Source organism: Diceros bicornis, chromosome 17 (assembly GCF_020826845.1).
Source record: "Diceros bicornis minor isolate mBicDic1 chromosome 17, mDicBic1.mat.cur, whole genome shotgun sequence".
NCBI lineage: Eukaryota > Metazoa > Chordata > Mammalia > Perissodactyla > Rhinocerotidae > Diceros > Diceros bicornis.
Window position 1 is genome coordinate 52,624,939 of NC_080756.1, and position 15,089 is coordinate 52,640,027.

Genomic DNA, 15,089 nt, shown 5'->3' on the forward strand with positions numbered 1-15,089 from the left:
TTGTATTATCATAGACAGCAGTGGATATGAACTTTCAGATTTATCCTCTTGACATTCTTTTATGATTTTGTTGTCAGTTTAAAGAGGACAAGAAATAAACCTTGATAAATTTCCCATCATCTTGGAATTCCAACACAGGTGGCAGAACTAATAAGATTACTTTTACTATTATTATCGTGGCACGATAACATAAAACTACAGTTTATTATCACTTACTATGATAGAAGATTTAAATATGCACTCATTTAATTGGTACAACGAGATAATGAGGCTGATATTATTACTTTTGTTTTAAGATGAACTCTTTGGGTGAGGGAGTGAGTAATTTCCCCAAGTTCACACAGTTAGTGATAAAGTCTACAACTAAATGACTTATTTGAAAAATAATTTGAAATCTTAAGGCTCTGAGTAATCAGTAAAAACAAGTGTTGACACATTTGGCATTTGTGGTTGGTTAGTCACATGGTCTATTTATATCAACTCTTTCAGTTTCTACAATCTTATAACTGCTCCTGGTTCCGAGAAAAGGAAACTTAAAAACAAGTGCCTGGAGACATAATGACGTGGATACTCATTTGCCGTTTGCCATGTATTTTCAAAGCCTCCTACCTTCAACCACGGTGCCAGATGTGCTCTGAGTATACAATAATGAGCAAGATATAGTACTTTCCTTTGACGAACTTAATAGGAACCCACAAAGCCAATGGTATACATGATTCATTGTAACAAGTTGCAAAAGGCAGTAAAATAAGTTTTATGAAAGCACTTAATGAGGATACATATCTCAGGGAAAGTTTTCTCAAGGAAGTATTAACTGAATTTATGAACTGAAAAATTGAGTAGGAGTTAACTAGAAAAGTGAGGCATTTGAGATGGAGGGAGAAGGGTTCCAGTTGAAGAAAACTGCATTTATTGACGCCCAAAGAGAAGAGAATATATGGTATAGTTGGGAAACAACCTGAAATTTAAGAGGACTTGAGCACAAACTGTGAAAGGAGAAGTGTGAGAGAATAACTTTCCAATTAACACAGGGCTTTATATTAAACTATGTGAATTTCATAACTTCTAAGCCATGTCATCCTGTTTGCTTTCTTAGGCAACCCTATGTCAGCAGCTGATGCTATATGTAAGATGCAGTGAAATGTGTTTACATGGTCCCTGGGGTGTTGCAGTGTGAGGGGAGTGAGTACACAGAGAGAGTGTTCTTTTAATTTCACTCAACAAAAGGATTTTTTTTCTTTTCCAAAAAGAGATTGTTAAAATTGGGTCTATATTTAAGAGACAGAAATGAGTGACTAATTGACTGGATGTGAAAGGAAAGGAAAAAACTCCTTCAGGGTACCCGTTACTACTCAATAGAAGTGACTATCTTAAGTAACTAATACAAAAGTTATGCTCTTGGATTTTTTTTTTACTGGAACAGCTCAAAGTTACAGGAAACAGCAAAAAGTCATGAAAATTATTTACTCCTAACTGACCTCTGCCCCACTTCCGTTGGGCCTTTCTGCCTTTGACAGCAGAATGGATAGTAGATGTATTCCGTGAGAAAGGAATAAAAAAGGCAGTATACTATAATGTGAAGGAACATGGCCTTTGGAGCAAAAAAAGCCCAACCCAAATATGCTTCTTGTAGCCTGGTAGTTTGACTTTACACATACGTGGTAGGCAGAATAATGGCCTCCAAAGATGCCGTGTCTTAATCCCTAATACCTGTGGATATGTTACCTTTCATGAAAAAAAAGTCTTTGAAGATATGGTTAAGTTAAGAATCTTGAGATAGGAGATTATCCTAGATTTATCCTGGATTTTCTGGGTGGGCCCAATTTAATCACGAGTCCTTATTAGAGGAAGGCAGCAGTATCACAGTCTGAGAGAGATTTGAAGATGTTATGCTGCTCACTTTGAAGGTGCAGCAAGAGGCCACAAGCCAAGCAATACAAGTGGCCTATAGCAGCTGTAAAAGGCAAGGAAACAGATTCTCCCCTAGAGCACAAAAGGAGCTCAGCTCTACCAACATCTTAATTTTTGCTCAATCAGATCTGTTTTCAACCTCTGACCTCCAGAACTGTAAGATAATAATTTCTGTTGTTTTTAAACTGCTAATTTGTGATAATTTATTATACAAATTATTATAGCATATTAATTAAGTTCTCTCATTCTTTAGATCTATATGGTGACAGCCTTGTTCTGAAGAATTAAATCTATGATTTAGGTAAAGGTGTCCAAACTTCAGCTGTTAACATAGTTATTATTCAGTTACTAATAATTCACACCTGTTTAAGGACATATCATGAACTTTAGTCTCTAAAACCTTCCTGACGAAGCTTTGATTTGGAGAATACCCGCAACCTTTCGCTCTGGAGCTCAGATAAAACTGGTTCCCCCGAAGGTACAACACTGGCCAGACACTGTTCTGATTGGCCAGTGCCTGGGTTTAAATATTCTGAATATCAATGTTTCTTCAAGAGTAAGAGAAATGGTATGTTTCATCCTAGTGCATCATGAAAAGGATCTAAGAGAAATGAGTGAAGCCCGCTAAGCAAAGCAACTACTATTAAGTAGCCCAGCAGAGAAAAGTACCCGCTTCAAGAAGCAAAAGCGCTGAGCATGAGCAGTGACTAGTGAGTGGTGACTGGGCAAAAAATGATTCTACGTGCAGGACCAGCATATGGACATGCAGTCTGTCCAGTAGCACGGTTTTGCATGCTCAAGAGGGCCCCACACTTGGTTTAATAACCTACCATCAGTGTATTGAAATTATTAATAATTTTTAAACAAGGCTGTCCACATTTTTATGTTGCACTTGACCCTTAAATTTATGTAGTGGGTTCTGACTCTGTGTGCATGAAAGGGATGAATTAGTTTTTGCTTCATCTAGTATAGCTTTTATTTTTTAATTAAATTTTTCAGATCATTATAGATTCACATGCAGTTGTAAGAAATATTACAGAAAGACCCCATGTCCCCTGTACCCAGTTTTCCCCAGCGGCAACATCTTAAAAAGTACACTATGATATCACAACCAAGATGATGACATTGACACAGTCATGATACAGAACCATTCTATCACCACATGGATCTGTCCTGTAGCTCCTTTACAGCCATACTCTCCTTTTCTCTCCCCTCATCCACCCCCAGAACCTTCTGTCTATCTCTATAATGTTGTCATTTCAAGAATATTATATAAATGAAATCATATATTATATAACCTTTTGTGATTGGCTTTTTTGATTTAACATAATTCCCTTGAGATTCAACCAAGTTATTGCATGTATCAATAGTCCATTCCTTTTCTGTTGCTGAGTAGTATTCTACTGTATGGTTGTAACAGTGTTTGTATAATCATTAACCCATTGCAGGATATCTGGTTTTTTACAGGTTTGGGGTACTACAAATAAAGCTGCATGTTTAGTTTTAAAAGAAACTCTCAGAGTCACAACAAAATGGCAGAATAGGAGGCTCTGGACTCTTCCCCACCACAGATATACCAATTCAACAGTAACATATAGATTAATTCCCTTTATGAGAAATCTAGAAACTGGCTGAGCAGCTCCTGCATCCTGGGTGAGTGTGAAATTGCCTAGATGGAAACTGGTAGAAAAAGCTGACAACACTCTTTCGTCATACTCCCCATCCCCCATACGTGCCATATAATCAGGAAGGATGCCCAGCTCCCAGAGTATCCCTGAGGAGTAAAGAGTTTGGACAGCATATCTAGTATCCCAACTTTTCCAGTTGCTACCTGAGGAACTATCTTCTAAATTGTATGTCTTAAAGAGCTGACAAGGCTGGGCATAGACTAATCCCCTGGGGACTACAGAGAACAAAAGGGAAGTTTTAAATGAGCCTGAGTGCACTTCTCATAGCTCCTCCCTCAGCTCAGTGCAGAGTGAGAAGGCAATAAAGGCCACTCCCAGCTTCTCATTAGAAAGAGTTGGACCACACTCAAACCACAAATATTCTGGCTGCTACGCAAGGGCCTGGCTTCTAACTTGCCTATGTCAGAGAGCTAACAAGGCCCAGCACATGCTAATCTTGATGGGACCTGGAGTACTCTAAACTCCTGGGGGTCACTAAGAACAAAGATGGAGGTTTGGATGAGCATAACGGTTTAAAATGTTGTACATACATACAATGGAATATTATTCAGCCTTAGAAAAGAAGGAAATCCTGCAATATGCAACAATATGGATGCATCTTGAGGACATTATGCTAAATGAAATAACCCAGTCACAGAAGGACTAATACCGCATGATTCCACTTATATGAGGTATCTAAAATAATTGAACTGATAGAAGAAAAGATCAGGATGTTGATTTCCAGAAGTTGGGAGGAGGGAAGAATGGAGAGTTGCTAATTAACATGTATAAAATTTCAGTTACGGAAGATAAATAAGTTTTAGAGATATGCTGTACAACATTGTGCCTATAGATAACCATACTATATTGTACACTTAAAAATCTGTAAAAAGGGGAGATCTGTTAAGTGTTATTACTACAATAAAAAAAATGAAACTGTCAATCTGTTTTTCAGAACGTCTATAACATTTTATATTCTCACCAGCAATGTACGATCCAGTTTCTCTGCATCCTCATCAGAATTTAGTGTTGCAAGGGCCGGCCCCGTGGCTTAGTGGTTAAGTGCGCGCGCTCTGCTGCTGGTAGCCAGGGTTAGGATCCCGGGCGCGCACCGACGCATCGCTTCTCCCGCCATGCTGAGGCTGCGTCCCACATACAGCAACTAGAAGGATGTGCAACTGTGACATACAACTATCTACTGGGGCTTTGGGGAAAATAAATAAATAAGTAAAATCTTTAAAAAAAAAAAAAAGAATTTAGTGTTGCCGCTCTTTTTCAGTAATTCTGGCAGGTATATAGTTATATATCATTGTGGTTTTAATTTGCATTTCTCTATGGCTAATGATGTTGAACTCTTTCCTTGGGCTTGTCGTCTGTATTTTCTCTTCTGTTCACATCTGCTCATGTCTTTTGTCCATTATGTAGTGAAGAATTAACTACCCAAAAAGATGTCTAGCCTTTGCCCCACCTCCTGGGAAATAACCTCTAAACCTTTGGAAGATCCGAAGTAATAGAAGCATCCTGGTTATACAGTTTATGCTAAAGTGAGGCTAGCCACAGAAGAAAAAATAACCAGGTGAGTAAAGGGTTGGGACTTTGAGCCACATGATATTAGCCCTATGTCTGGGAGTTGAAGGAGGCTATATTAAAGTAAATTGCTTTCCCATACACCAACAATGAACAAGCAGAATGTGAAATCTAAAACAAAATACTATTTATATTAGTACCCTAAAAAATTAAATACTTAGGTATAAATCTAACAAAATATGTACAAATCCTATATGTGAAAAAGTACAAAACTCTGATGAACAAAAAATCAAAGAACTAAATAAATGGAGAGATATTCTATGTTCGTGGATGAGAAGACTCAATATTGTCAAGATGTCAGTTCTTCCCAACTTGATTTATAGATTCAATATAATCCTGATCAAAACCTGGATGTTGACAAACTAAATTCTAAAGTTTATATGGGGAGGCAAAGGACCCAGAATAGTTGATACAATATTAAAGAAGAAGAAAATTGGAAGACTGACCCTACCTGACTTCAAGACTTACTGTATGGCCACAGTAATCAAGACAGTATGGTATTGGTGAAAGAACAGACAAATAGATCAATAGAACAGAATAGAGAGCCCAGAAATAGACCACCATAAATATAGCCAACCGATCTTTGACAAAGGAGCAAAGGCAATACAATGAAGCAAAGACAGTCTCTTCAACAAATGGTTCTGGAACAAAAAAAATCCACATGCAAAAAAAAAAAAAAAGAAAGAATCTAGACACTGACCTATACCCTTCACAAAAATTAACTCAAATGGATCATAAACCTAAAGGTAAAGTGCAAAACTGTAAAACTTCTAGAAGATAACATAGGAAAAAACCTAGATGACCTGGGGTATGGCGATGTCTTTTAGATACATCAAAGACATGATACCTGAAAGAAATAATGGATAAGCTGGACTTCATTAAAATTAAAGACTTCTGCTTTGTGAAAAGAAATATCGAGAGAATTAGAAGACAAGTCACAAACTGGGAGAAAATATTTGCAAAAGACACATCTAATAAAAGACTGTCATCCAAAATATAAAAAGAACTCCTAAAACTCAACAACAGGAAAATAAACAACCCAATTAAAGAATGAGCCAAAGACCTTAACAGACACTTCACCAAAGAAGATATACAGATGGCAAATAAGCACATGAAAAGATATTCCACATCATATGTCATCAGGGAAGTACAAATTAGAACAGCAATGGGATACCACTAGACACCTGTTAGAATGGCCAGAATCCGGAACACTAACACCACCAAATACTTGCAATGATATGGAGCAACAGGAACTCTCACACATTGCTGGTGTGATTGCAAAATGATATCATCATTTTGGAAAGAGTTTGGTGATTTCCTACAAAATTGAATATACTTGTACCACATGATTCAGCAGTTGCACTCCTTGGTATTGACCCAAAGGGTTTGGAAACTTACACCCACATAAAAACCTCACAAAGATGTTTTTAGCAGCTTTATACATGAGTGCCAAAATTTGGAAGCAATCAATATGTCCTTCAGTGGATGAATGGATAAGTAAACTGTGGAACATTCAGAAAAAGAAATATTATTCAAAGCTTAAAGGAAATGAATTTTCGACAAAGGAGCCAAGAACATACAATGGAGAAAGGAAAGACTCTTCAACAAATGGTGTTGGGAAAACTGGACAGCCACATGCAAAAAAATGAAAGTAGACCATTATCTTACACCATACACAAAAATTAACTCAAAATGGATTAAAGACTTGAATGTAAGACCTGAAACCATGAAAATTCTAGAAGAAAACATAAGGAGTATGCTCTTCAACATTGGTCATAGCAAGACATTTTCAAGCACTGTGTCTGACAGGGCAAGAGAAACAATAGCAAAAATAAACAAATGGGACTACATCAAACTAAAAACCTTCTGCACAGCAAAGGAAACCATCAACAAAACAAAAAGACAACCTAACAGTTGGGAGAAGATATTTGCAAACCATACATCTGATAAGGGCTTAATCTCAAAAATATATAAAGAACTCATACATCTCAACAACAAAAAAACTAACAACCCTATTAAAAAATGGACAAAAGACCTGAACAGACATTTCTCTAAAGAAGATATACAGATGGCAAATAGGCACATGAAAAGATGTTCAACATCATTAACTGTCAGGGAAATGCAAATCAAAACTACAGTGAGATATCACCTCACACCCTTCAGAATGGCTATAATTAACAAGACAGCAAACAACAAGTGTTGCAGAGGATGTGGAGAGAAGGGAACTCTCATACACTGCTGGTGGGACTGCAAACTGGTGCAGCCACTATGGAAAACAATATGGAGATTCCTCAAAAAATTAAGAATAGAACTACCATATGATCCAGCTATTCCACTGCTGGGTATTTATCCAAAGAACATGAAAACACCAATGCGTAAAGATACATGCACCCCTGTGTTCACTGCAGCATTATTCACAATAGCCAAGACTTGGAAGCAACCTAAGTGCCCACCAAGGGATGAACGGATAAAGAAGATGTGGTATATATACACAATGGAATACAACTCAGCCATAGGAAACGATGAAATCCAGCCATTTGTGACAACATGGATGGACCTTGAGGGTATTATGCTAAGCTAAGTCAGAGGGACAAAGTCAAATACTATATGATCTCACTCAAAAGTAGAAGATAAAAACACCAACAAACAAACACATAGAGACAGAGATTGGATTGGTGGTTACCAGAGGTGAAGAAGGGAGGGAGGAGGGCGAAAGGGATGATTAGGCACATGTGTGTGGTGACGGATTGTAATTAGCATTTGGGTGGTGAACATGATGTAATCTATGCAGAAATAGAAGCATAATCATGTACACCTGAAATTTATACAATGTTCTAAACCAATGTTACCACAATAAAAAAAAAAAAAGAGGTGGGACTAGCTGGAAAAATAAATAAAGAGGTCAAAGGGTTGAGGTTATGAAAGCCAAAAAAAAAAAAAATGATATGAGCTATCAAGCCATGAAAAGACATGCAGGAACCTTAAATACATATTACCAAGTGAAAGAAGTCAATCTGAATAGGCTGTATGATTCCAACTATATGACATTTTGGAAAAGGCAAAACTATGGAGGCAATAACAAGATCAGAAGTTATACGGGTGAGGGGATGGAGGAGATAAATTAGCAGAGCAAAGAGGATTCTTAGGGCAGTGGAAATATTCTGTATGACTTTATAATTATGCATATATGTCATTATACTTCTGTGCAAAACCATAGAATATACAATACAAGAATGAACCTAAGGTAACTATAGACTTTGGGTGATTACAATGTGTCAATGTAGGTTCATTTTATTTTTTTAGAGAAGTTTTGAGTTTACAACAAAATTGAGAGGGAAATCTCTGTACTTTCCTCTGAATTTTGTAGTAAACCCAAAACTTCTCTAAAAAAATAAAATCTTTCTTAAAATACTCACTGCAGGAAAGTGACGTGAGCATCAAGGCAGAGTGAGCTCTTCCCTTAGAATCTCCCCTTAGAATTGATGTAGGAGATGAAAAACACAATGGATGAGATAAAGAAAAATCTGGACTCCCTGGATAACAGAGCTGATATTATGGAGGAGAGAATCAGCAGTCTAGAGTACAGAAATATAGAAATGCTCCATATGGAGGAGGAGAGAGAATTAAGACTAAGAAGAAATGAAGAAATTCTCTGAGAAATATCTGACTCAATTAGGAAATGCAACACAAGGATTATAGCTATTCCAAAGGGAGAAGAGAAGGAGAATGGAGCAGAAATCTTGTTCAAAGATATAATAGTTGAGAGCTTCCCAAACCTGGGGAAGGAGCTGGAAATACAAGTGAAGGAAGCAATTAGAACTCCTAATTATATCAATGTAAAAAGACCTTCTCCAAGGCATATAATAGTAAGGCCGCCAAAAGTCAATGATAAAGAAAAATATTAAGGGCAGTAAAGCAGAAGAAAATAACTTACAAAGGAACCCCTATCAGGCTTTCAGAGGATTTCTCAGCAGAAACCTTTCAGGCTAGGAGAGAGTGGAATGATATATTTAAAATTCTGAAAGACAAAAGCTTTCAGCCAAGAATACTCTATCCAGTGAAAATATCCTTCAGATACAATTGAGAAAGAAAAACTTTCCCATATAAACAAAAGTCCATTGTCATACAAGAAATTCTCTAAAAGGCCCTCACACCTGAAAAAAAAGGGGGTTACAAAGACTTGAGCAAGGAGATAAATAGGTAGACAAAATCAGAAAATTGCAGCTCTATATCAGAACAGGTTAGCAAACACTTAATTATAACATTAAAGATAAAGGGAAGAAAAACATCAAAAGTAAATAGAATCTCATCATTTTAACCACAAACTCACAACATAAGATGGAATAAGTTGTGGCAATAATAACTTAGAAGGTGAAGGGGAAAGGGATGGAATCAGCTTAACCTAAGGAAATAAGAGGCTATCAGAAAATAGACTATCTCATCTATGAGATTTTTTATTATTTATTAATTTATTAATTTATTAGTTTATTTATTTTGTGAGGAAGATCAGCCCTGAGCTAACATCCATGCCAATCCTCCTCTTTTTGCTGAGGAAGACTGGTCCTGGGCTAAGATCTGTGCGCATCTTCCTCCACTTTATATGGGACGCCTCCACAGCATGGCCCGACAAGCGGTGCATCAAAGAGTGCCCGAGATCTAAACCCAGGCAACCAGCAGCAGAGCACGCACACCCAACTGCTCCACCATGGGGCCAGCCCTCCTCTACGAGATTTTTTATACAAACCTCATGGTAACTATTAAACAAATAATCTGAACAGAGACACAAATGATAAATAAATAGAAAACTAAGAAAACTATCATAGAGAACTACCAAACTGAATTGGTAGTCTGAAATACACAGGATGAGAAACAAGGGAAATGCAGAAGAATCGGAAAACAAGTGATAAAATGATAGCATTAACCCTTCGTATATCAATAATCACTCTAAATGCAAATGGATTGAATTCTCTAATCAAAAGACACAGAGTGGCAGAATGGATTAAAAAACAAGACCCAACAATATGCTGCCTCAAGGAAACATATCTCAGCTCTAAAGACAAATACAGGCTCAGAGTGAAGGGAGGGAAGACAATCTCCAAGCTAATGGCAAACAAAAGAAAGCAGGTGTTGCCATACTTATATCAGACAAAGTAGACTTCAAGATAAAACAGGTAATGAGACACAAAAAGGGGCAGTATATAACGATAAAAGGGACACTCCACCAAGAAGACAGAACACTTATAAACATATGTGCACCCAACACAGGAGCATCAAAGTACATAAAGCAACCATTAACAAACCTAAAAGGAGATATTAACAACAGCACAGTAATAGGAGGGGAACTTAACACCCCACTTACATCAATGGATAGATCATCCAGATAGAAAGTGGATTAGTGGATTTCAAGGAAATACTAGATTTCAATGAAAAACTAGACCAGACAGACTTAAGAGATATATATAGAACACTCCATCCAAAAACAGCAGAATACCCATTCTTCTCAAGTTCACATGGAACATTCTCAAGGACACACCATATGTAGGGAAACAAGGCTAGCCTATTAAGGCTATTTATTTTAAGATTTAAGATTAAAATTTAAGAAGATTAAAATCATATCAGCATCTTTTCCTAACACAATGCTATGAAACCAGAAATCAACTATGAGAAAAAATCTGAGAAAGTCACAAATATGTGAAGACTAAACAACATGCTACCAAACAACCAATGGATCATTGAAGAAATCAAAGGAGAAATCAAGAAATACCTAGAGACAAATGAAAATGAAAATACACCATAACAACTCATATGGGATGCAGCAAAAGCAGTCCTAAGGGGGGAATTCATAGCAATACAGATCCACCTTAACAGAAAAGAAAAATTTCAAATAAGTAATCTTAAACTACACCTAACAGAACTAGAAAGAGAAGAACAAAGAAAGCCCAAAGTCAGCAGAAGGGGGGAAATAATAAAAACCGGAGCAGAAAAAAATAAAATTGAAAGAAAAAAAAAACAGTAGAAAGGATCAATGAAACAAAGAGCTGGTTCTTTGAGAAGATAAACAAAATTGACAAAACCTTAGCCAGACTCACTAAGAAAAAAAGACAGAATGCTCATATAAATAAAATTAGAAATGAAGGAGGAGAAATTACAACAAATATCACAGAAATACAAAGGATTATAAGAGAATACTATGAAAAACTATATGCCAACAAATTGGACAATTTAGAAGAAATGGATTCTTAGACTCATACAACCTCCCAAAACTGAATCAAGAAGAAATAGAGAATCTGAACAGACCAATCACAAATGAAGAGATTGAAACAGTAATCAAAAACCTCCCGAAAAATAAAAATTTAGGACCAGATGTCTTCTCTGAAGAATTCCACCAAATATTCAAAGAGGATTTAGCACCTATCCTCCTCAAACTATTCCAAAAAATTGAAGAAAATGGAACACTTCCTAACACATTCTACGAGGCCAACATCACTTTGATACCAAAGCTAGACAAGGGCAACAAAAAGAAGGAAAATTATAGGCCAATATCTCTGATGAATATCAATGCAAAAATCCTCAACAAAATGTTGGCAAACCAAATACAGCAATATATTAAAAAGATCATACACCATGATCAAGTGGGATGTACACCAGGGACACAGGGATGGTTCAACATTCACAAATCAATCAATGTGATATACCACATTAACAAAATGAGGAATAAAAATCACATGATCATCTCAATAGATGCAAAGAAAGCATTTGACAAGATCCAACATCCATTTATGATAAAAACTCTCAATAAAATGGGTAGAGAAGGAAAGTACCTCAACATAATAAAGGTCATTTATGACAAACCCACAGCCAACATCATAGTCAACAGGGAGAAACTGAAAGCCATCCCTCTGAGAACAGGAACAAGACAAGGGTGCCCACTCTCGCCACTCCTATGGAACATAGTACTGGAGGTCTTGGCCAGAGCAATTAGGCAAGAAAAAGAAATAAAAGGAATCCAAATAAGGAAATGAAGAAGTGAAACTCTTGCTGTTTGCAGATGATATGATTTTATATATAGAAAACCCTTAAGAATCCCTCAGAAAACTATTAGAAATAATCAACTACAATAAAGTCGCAGGGTACAAAACCAAGTTACAAAAATCAGTTGCATTTCTATACTCTAATAACAAACTAACAGAAAGAGAATTCAGGAATACAATCTCACTTACAATTGCAGCAAAAAGAATAAAATATCTAGGAATAAATTTAACCAAGGAGATGAAAGACCTATACAATGAAAACTATAGGACATTATTGAAAGAAATCAACGACATGAAACGGAAAAATATTCCATGCACTTGTATTAGAAGAATAAATAGTTAAAATGTCCATACTACCTAAAGCAATCCACAGATTCAATGCAATCCCAATCAGAATCCCAATGATGTTCTTCACAGAAATAGAACAAAGAATCCTAAAATTCAGATGGGACAACAAAAGACCCCAAATAGCTAAAGTAATATGAGAAAAAAGAACATAGCTGGAGAAATCACAATCCCTGTCTTCAAAATATACCACAAAGCTATAGTAATCAAAACAGCATGGTACTGGTACAAAAACAGACACACAGATCAATGGGACAGAATTGAAAGCCCAGAAATAAAACTACACATCTACGGACAGCTAATCTTTGACAAAAGAGCTAAGGACATACAATGGAGAAAGGAAAGTCTCTTCAATAAGTGGTGCTGGGAAAACTGGACAGCCACATGCAAAAGAATGAAAGTAGACCATTATCTTTTGCCATACACAAAAATTAACTCAAAATGGATCAAAGACTTGAAGGTAAGACCTATAACCATAAAATTCCTAGAAGAAAATATAGGCAGTACACTCTTTGACATCAGTCTTAGAAGGATCTTTTCAAATATGATGTCTAGTGGGACAAGGGAAACAAAAGAAAAAATAAACAAATGGGACTTCATCAGACTAAAGAGTTTCTGCAAGACAAAGGAAACCAGGAACAAAACAAAAAGACAACCCACCAGCTGGGAGAAAATATTTGTAAATCATGTGTCTGACAAAGGGTTAATCTCCAAAATATATAAAGAACACACACAACTCAACAACAAAATAACAAACAACCGGATCAAAAAATGGGCAGAGGATATGAACAGACATTTTCCCAAAGAAGATATACAGATGGACAAGAGGCACATGAAAAGATGTTCAACATCACTAATCATCAGTGAAATGCAAATCAACTCTACACTAAGATATCACCTTACACCTATTAGAATGTCTATAATCACCATGACAAAAAATAACAAATGTTGGAGAGGATGTGGAGAAAACGGAACTCTCATACACTGCTAGTGGGAATGCAAACTGGTGCAGCCACTATGGAAAACAGTATGGCGATTTCTCAAAAGATTAAAATAGAACTACTATATGACCCAGCTATCCCACTACTGAGTATTTATCCAAAGAACTTGAAATCAACAGTTTGAAGAGACTTATGCATCCCTATGTTCATTGCAGCATTATTCACTATAACCAAGAAGTGGAAGTAACCCAAATGCCCATCAACTGATGATTGGATAAAGAAGATGTGATATATATAGATATACAATGAAATACTACTCAGCCATTAAAAAAAGGAAAAATCATCCCATTCGCAACAACATACATGGACCTTGAGGATATTATGTTAAGCAAAATAAGCCAGACAGAGAAAGACCCACACCAGATGATTTCATTCATATGTGGAAGGCAAACTAACACACAGACAAAGAGAACAGTTTACTGGTTACCAGGGTGGAAGGGTGTTAGGAGTTGGCACAAGGGGTGAAGGGGCACATTTGTATGGTGACTAATATATAATAATGAACAACTGAAATTTCACAATGTTATAAACTATTATGACCGCGATAAAAAAATAGTCACTGCATCCATTTTCTAATTGATTTTTTTATTGTTGAGTGTTGAGAGTTCTTTATATAGTGATACTAGTCCTTTTTCAGGTATCTGGTGTGCAAATTTTCCTCCTAGTCCCTAGCTTGTCTTTTCACTGTCTTAACAGGGTATTACATGGAATAAAAGTTTTTGGTTTTGATGAGGTTCAGATTATCAATTTTTTCTTTTGGTGTCAGGTTTAAGAATTCATGCCTAGCTCTATATCCAAAAATTTTTCTCCTATGGTTTTTTTTCTAGTTTTATGTTTTAGACTTAAGCCTATGGTCCCTTTGGACTTAATATTTGTTTAAGATGTAAGGTTTAGGTTGAGGTTCATTTTTTTGTCAGTGGATGTCCAAGTGCTCCAGTATCATTTACTGAATTGCTTTTGTACCTTTGTGAAAACTCAGTCATATTCATGTAGGTCTACTCATGGGTTCTCTATTTTGTTGTATTAATCTACGTGTCCAGCATTCTGCCAACATTATTTTGATTACTTTAGCAATATAGTAAGCCTTAACATCATATAGAATAATTCCTCCCACTTTGTTCTTTTTCAAGATTGTTTTAGCTAGTCTAGGGCCTGTGCCTTTCCATTTGAATTCTAGAATAAGTTTGTCTATAGTCTATGTCTACAAAAATCTTTCTGAGATTTTGATAGAAAATGCATTAAATCTATAGATCACTTTGGGAATATTTTCACTATGTTAAGTCTTCAAATTTATGAACACAGTTTGTACCTCCATTTATCTAGGTTTTCTTTCATTTTTTTATCAGCATTTTAAAATTTCCACATTCATATCCTGAATATATTTAATTTTATATGTAAGTATTTTACTTTCTTTGGAATGGTTATAGATGCTATTGTGTTTTTGTTTCCACATGTTAATTGTTGGTACTATATAGAAAGGTGATTAGTTTTTGTGTGTCGAACATGTAACCTACAACTTTGCTGAACTCACTTATTAGTTCTAGAAG

At 36.1% G+C, this 15,089-nt stretch overlaps 1 protein-coding gene across 5 annotated transcripts in view; it reads right to left on the reverse strand.

Annotated features, from left to right (window-relative positions):
- The window catches only part of CLEC2D (C-type lectin domain family 2 member D), a 36,167-nt gene extending 28,738 nt beyond the window's left edge, over nucleotides 1–7,429 (reverse strand). The window contains exon 1 of one of the 5 annotated variants that reach the window (XR_009222587.1): nucleotides 4,561–7,099. The gene's annotated coding sequence lies outside the window, so the exon portion shown is untranslated. Of the gene's footprint in view, nucleotides 1–4,560 lie in introns of all 5 variants that reach the window. The other 4 variants (XR_009222589.1, XR_009222588.1, XM_058558833.1 and 1 more) reach the window with 4 other exon arrangements.
- Nucleotides 7,430–15,089: the final 7,660 nt, after the last annotated feature.